The sequence below is a fragment of the Trichomycterus rosablanca genome (assembly GCF_030014385.1).
Source record: "Trichomycterus rosablanca isolate fTriRos1 chromosome 3 unlocalized genomic scaffold, fTriRos1.hap1 SUPER_3_unloc_1, whole genome shotgun sequence".
Classification (NCBI taxonomy): Eukaryota; Metazoa; Chordata; class Actinopteri; order Siluriformes; family Trichomycteridae; genus Trichomycterus; species Trichomycterus rosablanca.
The window spans coordinates 315,001-322,416 of record NW_026946942.1 but is presented as its reverse complement, the minus strand read 5'-3'; positions in this window follow the sequence as shown (position 1 = coordinate 322,416).

The window sequence follows — 7,416 nt, the reverse complement described above, 5'->3', positions numbered from 1 at the left end:
TGTTTGCTAAATGTGATGGTACTGGTATGCAGAAGAAAGCGCTGGCCAAGTCAATAACTGTGAAGAACTTGTGTTCAGGGGTCAAGTTCTGTAGTGATCTGTAGGGGTCTGGGACAGGTATGCTTTCAGTGACAGTCACCTGATTGATCAGTCTCAAGTCATGTACCATCCTGTATTCGTCCTTGTCCGGCTTTTTAACTGGAAGTATGGGTGTGTTCCAATTTGATTGGGTTGGGACTAAGACACCAGTATCCAATAGGCCTTGTATAGTGGGGGCAATGCCAGTCTCCGCCTCAGCAGAGAGTGGGTATTGCCTTTTATATACGACCTCCGCCTCAGGTTTCAGAGAAATAGGGGCAACATGATGTTTTACATGCCCTACGTCTATTTTGGAGGTGGTCCATAAAGAAGTAGGGACAGTCTTTAGCATCTGATCAGCCAGGTGGTGATCTGTGTGTTCTCGTCCATGGTGACGTGGGAGGGAAACCTGTTCATAATGTACATTGTCCACACACTTACAGTCAATTTTCCAATACTTACTGTCCTGAGTTCGTGACAGATATGGAACGTCCGTCGGTGCATATGTCAGGGTCTGTGCAAGACATACCATAAAACCAAGGGATCTAGCTTCAGAACCTTTAGCCAACATCAAGGAGACATGTGGTGCCTGCGAGATGTCCGGATCCATTCTGAAGTATTCTTTCTGCTCCTGGTTTAGCTGCTGCTACTCCCTCTGGTCCTAAGAAAATGGCTACACTACACAATTGGTTATTTAATCCTTCCATGTTTTGTTTCCATAAGTCATCATAAAGGTCATCAGGGTCTCTGGTGTAGTACAAGGTACAATGGTATGGGTCTTGTGGGGGAACCAAGCAGGCTTGTGCCATCAACCAGGGTTTCCACAAGTTAAATACATACATTAAATTGGATGTGGTACCTTGTTTGTCGGGTGCGGTCAATCTAGCCCAGTAGATGTCGCAGGACTGAGGCTTTGGCTCAGAAACAGGCTGCATTACACAAATTCTGGCCTCTGGAGGAGGCTCCTGGCCTGGTAAAACTAACTTTGTACCTTGTGGGGTACAATATACAGTGGCCGATAATTTGCACAATACATCTCTGCCCAACAGACAAATAGGACAATTTGGTGAGTATAAGAAAGAATGGGTTAATTTTAGCTGTCCAATTTCCAGAACCATTGGGGTGGTGAAGTATTGGGTCTGCGTTGTTCCCGAGTATCCAACGGTGGTGATTGTGTTTGACGTAAGCGGAGGAATCCAATTGGGCTTACCAGTGATGACCGAAGCTGTAGCTCCAGTGTCAATCAAAAAGTCAAATTGCTCACCACCTACACCACAGGTGACAATTGGTTCTGGGAATATGTCACGACCTGTGGTGGACACTGGGCAGCATCAGTAAGGGCCTCCAGAGTGTCCAGGGCCCTGTGGCTGGTAGGCAGGTACTAAGGGTTGATTTGGAATTTCGGGATATGTTTGTGGTGTATGTCCCTGGGTAAACCGCGACTGCGGTGTCCCCGCAGGCTGGCTGGGGTAGGGACAATATCTTGCCTGGTGGTTTGGTTCGCCACAGTTAAAACATCCAGTCCTATCTGCTCGTCTAAACTGAGAGTGTGGCCTACGTGGACCTTCATTTCGCCTTTTATGTGGGGCTGCCCATTGCTGTACAGGAGGGTTGGGACAATATTGTGGCTGGTACTGGTGCTGGTATTGGACAGGGGCAGATTGCTGTATGTACTGCTGTGGCCTCTGCGATGTTAACGGCTGGGCGGGAGTTGCGGTTTGGGCCTGCTGTACATTATTGTTAGTAAACGTCTCACTTACCACCAATTGCTTCTTTTTACTCTTGTTATCCATTTCTGCCAGTTCTAACTTAATCAGGCGTTGTTGCATATGTTGTAGTACGTCCACCTGCTCTGACTCCTTTTTATTATGTTTGGTGATGCAATGCACCACAATGGCTGTCCACTCGTCCTCTGGTTTATTTAACAGTCCTACTACATCGTCTAGTTTGTCCTGTATAGCAGTTGGGAGTGCTTTGACAACTTGCGTCTTAAATAACAATGAGTTTACTGAATTGTGGTCATGTCGCTCTCCCATGCACTGTCTCCAGGTTTTCTGAGCTCGCCTCAAGAATTCACCTCCCTCTTCACCCTTATTCATGGTCATGCCCTCTAACGCCTGTAGGTTCTTTTGTTTGGGGTACATGCTGCGTAATGCATCCCAGACATCTCCTCTATGGCGTGAAAAAGGGGTACGAGAGGACAATGCGGTAGTTCCTAGCTGTGTTTCTATTCGCCCAAAGGGTTCCTTGTAATCCATCCTCAGCATTATGGCTCTAAGGTCGCCCATACATAAATTGTCAGCTGCGGTTACCTGTTCAAACTCCTCTATCCAAGGTTGGGCTCCTTTAATTAGGGGAGGTAAGCTATTCACTAACGATTGCATATCGCGGTGAGACCATGGGACAAAAATCTGACCTCCGGAGGCAGTTTCGATCAGTGGGAGTTGCAGGTGTTTCCCGCTTCTTAGTCTGAGTCCGTCGTCAGGGTGATTGATGGGCTGTCGGTGCATTTTGTCTAACATATAATCGTCCTCTAGGTGTTCCGAGATTGCCGAATCAATGGGGTTCACAGGTGGTGGAGTAACAGTCATGGGAAGCGCCCTATAGTCTGTACTAGGGGATTTACGTGTTGCAGTGGGTATGGCTACAGGGTGAGTCCGTGTGACGGTCAATGTGGTGGGGTGACAGTCCTGCTGGTTTACCTGGGGGTATGTCATTGGGTGGGGGTCAGTTGATGTCAAATGATAACCAGTCACTGTTATCTGTTCAGGGGGACCAGGTGGCTTGGATGTGGGGGATATGGTTGGGAGAGCTCGAAAAGAGGATCTGGTCTGGTCAGAGCCTACACTATCTTGTTCTGACTCACCACAATCACTACGATTGTCTTGAGGTGAGTGTGTAGGTACCTGTTCAGGGAATCTTACTGTGTTATTTTCAGGTCTCTGTCGTTTTGTGCCAGTTGGTGACTGTTGTAGATCAGTCAGTCTATCTATGGTTTGTTTGTGTTTCTGTCTTAGGTTAGCCATCTCGGCGTTTAAGTCGTCCAACATGGCCAAGTGTACACTTAACTGCCCTCCGGTCACTACCATCGTAGTCTCTTGGGCTTCCGGACGGTGATGTGTGGGTGAAGCAACATCCTGCTTGGTAGGGTCCGAATGCTCCCCATTCCTTAGCGACATCTGCTGGAGAGCTTTCAACATATTATTTGCATTTTCATATGGAGGAGGGGCCTTGGGCAGGGGTATTGCACCAGAATCCAAAGCGGGTGGATCAGGGACTGGTAATTTAGGTTGAGGTGTGTCAACGTTTGGAGCCACAAGGCCTTTGTTCATTTCCCTATCTGCTTTGCTTATTACAATTTTCATATGTTGTAAACATACCTTAGTTCTAGCTAATTGGTCTTGCAGTTTTATCAACTGTCGCCTGTATGCTAATGACTTCAGTAGCCCTCCTTGATCTAATCTCTCCTGTTGTACCCCAACTTCTCCCTGCTGGTATTCCAAAATTTTTAATCTTTGTGCAGCTGGAGGAACAGGCTCACTTGAAATTGGATACAATCCCCTAGTTACCCAACTACGAAATAATGTTTTATATTTCTCCCCTTCCTTGTCTCTACCTTTTGTTGGAGTGGTGTCTTTAATCCTATTAATAACTACCTGCTGCAATTGTCCTGCTGTTAGATCTCCCATTTTAGGTTACACTAATGTTATTTATTGTTAACAGGGCAGTTAACGTCAAACACGAGTGTGATGGACTGTATAACGTGTCAAGCTAAAAGGCAACACACACCAAGTTATTCACCTCAGGAGGAATTGGTCTTACTCAGAGGTGTGGAGTCGCAGATGATGTTAGTCACTCGTGACGTCACTTTAGCTCTGCCTCTTGAGGGTCGTCCAGGGCTTCCCGGTGGGATTCCTCCAATTCACTACTTACTGCAAAAAGGGACCACATACAGTATTTCTAAAGTTTATCATCAACATTTGCAATGGAAGCCTTAAACTTTTTTGGATCACGTAGCCACGTGTTTCCTGACTCCACAACCCCCACACTAGGGTTGGATGATATGGCTAAAATTTATATCACGATATGATTCCTATTTTCGGTCGACACGACACAATTCCGACATTGACACGAACAACACAAATCTCAGAAAAATTGCCAAATACAACAACATTGAAAGGCCTCCCTTGCAAACCTTTGAACCTTGCAACAGTCTACGAAATCTTACCCTTCACAACTACACAATATTTTAGAAACAGTAATATAATAGCTTTTACCTTTTACTTGTATTCAGCATTTGTATACAGAGAAAAACATGACATCACTCTCAAAATAAACATAAGCTTTGACAATATATAATCTAATATATTACCATATGTCCTAATCAGAGGTGGAAAGAGTACCAAAAAAATTGTATTCAAGTAAAAGTACTATTACCTTAATGAATCTTTACTCAATTACAAGTAAAGTTACTACTCTAAAAATCTACTCAAGTAAAAAGTAGAAAGTAACTCATTTAAAATGTACTCACAGTAAACAGTAGGGGGTCTCCTCTGTGTAATGCAAACAGGAGTGGATACAAACCTCACAACAGTAGTATTTAATTCAAATGCAATAGAAGAAACGTTGTCCTTAAATCAAATGCAATAGAAGAAACATGTTGATGCAACACTTAAAACAGTTAGGGATGTGTAATGCGTCATTTCAAATGACATAAAACTTTTTCAAACTGTATAACCACTAGCGATGTGTCGTAAAATGATTCGAATCTATGAACCGGCTCTTCTAACCGAAACAAAGGAATCGACTCTTCCGGGAGTCGCCATGTAAATACGCGGCTCTTCAAAAGGAACCGAGACAAAAGACTCGACTCCCCTACCCACATTAAAACACACTTAATAAGGTACCATAACAAATACTTCATCTTAACTCAGTTATCTTAAGAGTATAAAATTAAATTAAATTATAAAATTAACTGCAGCACTTACCCAATCCAGGCGTACAAAGACAAAGATAGCCGATGGACAAGAGATACGGCAAGCTGCGCACATAGAGCAGAAATGGCCGACGGACAGAAACACGCTGCCCATTCAGAGCCAAAATGGCGGATAGACAGAAAACTACGCTGCGTTCCCAAGACAAAAATGGCGGATAGACGGGAAACCACGCTGCATTCCCAAGACAAAAATGGTGGATAGCCAGAAAACACGCGCGTGCAAGATGGCGGACAAACAAAAGGTTACATATAAATACGCACAGAAACACTGACAAACAAACTCCCGATGTACTATTTTCGAACCGAATTTAGAATTTAAAGTAGTCTAATTAACCGAACTCCGCTCCCATAACAGTCAAGTCCGAATTTAGAATAATCTTATTGATCAAATCCCGTTCCCAGCACCGACAGATTCTTTCAAGATTAAACAGCAATCCGCTTCCATAACAGACAAGCCCGTATATAGGACAATCTTATTGATCGAATCCCGTTCCCAGCACCGACAGATTCTTTCAAGATTTCCCACACGAATTACGAATTCCGCTTCCATAACAGACAAATTCGTTAGAATTTAGAACAAACTTCTTAATCGAATCCCGCTACCATAACAGACAGATTATTTTAAGGTTTATTACAATCGAATTAGTCGAGTCCCGCTTCCATAACAGACAGACTTTCCTTTCACTCCAATAACAATGGCGCCCTTTACCATTTATTAGACCGGTCTGGTTCAGACTCAGCCATCAGGAAACACACATTTTTTAGCTTCGGCATATATTCACAGTTTTAAACTATCTAATGATACTTTAGTAATTTAATCAGACACTTACGGATTCCGAGATTCACTTTCACACTCAATACGCTAAATAATAAATGCAGCTAATATATATACAGAGAACATCTGTTTACCTTGTATAGGCGCGCCTTGTACTGAGTACAAAAGGTCCTCGGAATCTCGGTCTTTAGCTCAGTCAGCTGAATTAATTTGCTGCTACTTCAGGTTTCTACGAACCATATCCTCTGCTACCATCTGTTAGGATGAATCTTTTGTCGAGAGTTCCTGAAGAAAGCAGTCGGGAAGTCCAGAAAGTACTCTTTAAAACACTTTATTAAGTGTAAAAATGATCTGTGAATATATATCAGAGCTAAGCCGACCGACACTCCTTTCTCCTGCAGTATAGAAACACAACCACGTAAGAAAGAGGGCGGCGTCTAAGCCCGCCATTCTTTTAAACTAGTCTAGGCTCCTCCTCCGCCGCTGCTGTTGGAGCCAATGAAATGTGCTAAAAAACCCAGGGCTCCGCCTCCCCCCCTTCGGTAGGAGTCAGGGAGGACCTCTGCCAAGAGATCATGGCAGCCGCCATTTTGAAAGACCATGCGGCATGAATGTCGTAAAACTTGGAAAATGCCGTAAAACTTCCCATATTGAATTTATGTTTAATAATGATGTTTAATAATGTTGTTATGTTCCAAAAATCCTAACAGTGCCTTTACTCGTAGCGCGCCACAACTAATAAGAGGTAATATTAATAACTGGTAATATTAATAACTGGTATTAGTACTCAGTATTAGTACTTCTTCTGTAATTGTGTTGGTGGTTGACATTTATGTTGAGTATATAACTGCACTGTTTTGATGGAGAACTACTCGCTTGAGGTGCGCTGTTGAATTGCGTACCTGTTGGAACACCTGTGTGCAGAAATGCTTCCGCAAAAAAGTAACACGGGCAAAGCGCACTGACGTAATGCATATCGATCGAATTTGTTTAAAAATCATATCACCGTTATTGAAACATTTTCTATCGCGATATATATCGATATCGAATTATTGTCCAGCACTACGTGTTAGTAATATGTGTGTCTGAAACACCTGAACTGAGACGTGTCCACATACTTTTGGTTGTATAGTGTAGTGCAGTCTGAACCATCCTCTCATTAGACTGCAGTCAGAGTGATGGCAGGTGAAGCCAGATACTGAAACAGGAGAATATTTTCTATATTTGTGTATATTTGTGGGGCCGTGTGGTGGTGCAGTGGGGGGTAACGCTGTTGCCTCACAGCAGGAAGGGTTTGGGTTCTAATACTAGCAGTCAGGTCAACTGGAGCTACTAAATATCTCTAAGTGTGAGTGTGTGTGTGTGAGTGTGTGTGTGTGTGTGTGTGTGTGTGAGTGTGTGTGAGTGTGTGTGTGTGAGTGTGTGTGTGTGTGTGAGTGTGTGTGTGTGTGTGTGTGTGAGAGTGTGTGAGAGTGTGTGAGAGTGTGTGTGTGTGTGTGTGTGTGTGAGTGTGTGAGTGTGTGTGAGAGTGTGTGTATGAGTGTGTGTGTGTGTGTGTGTGTGTGTG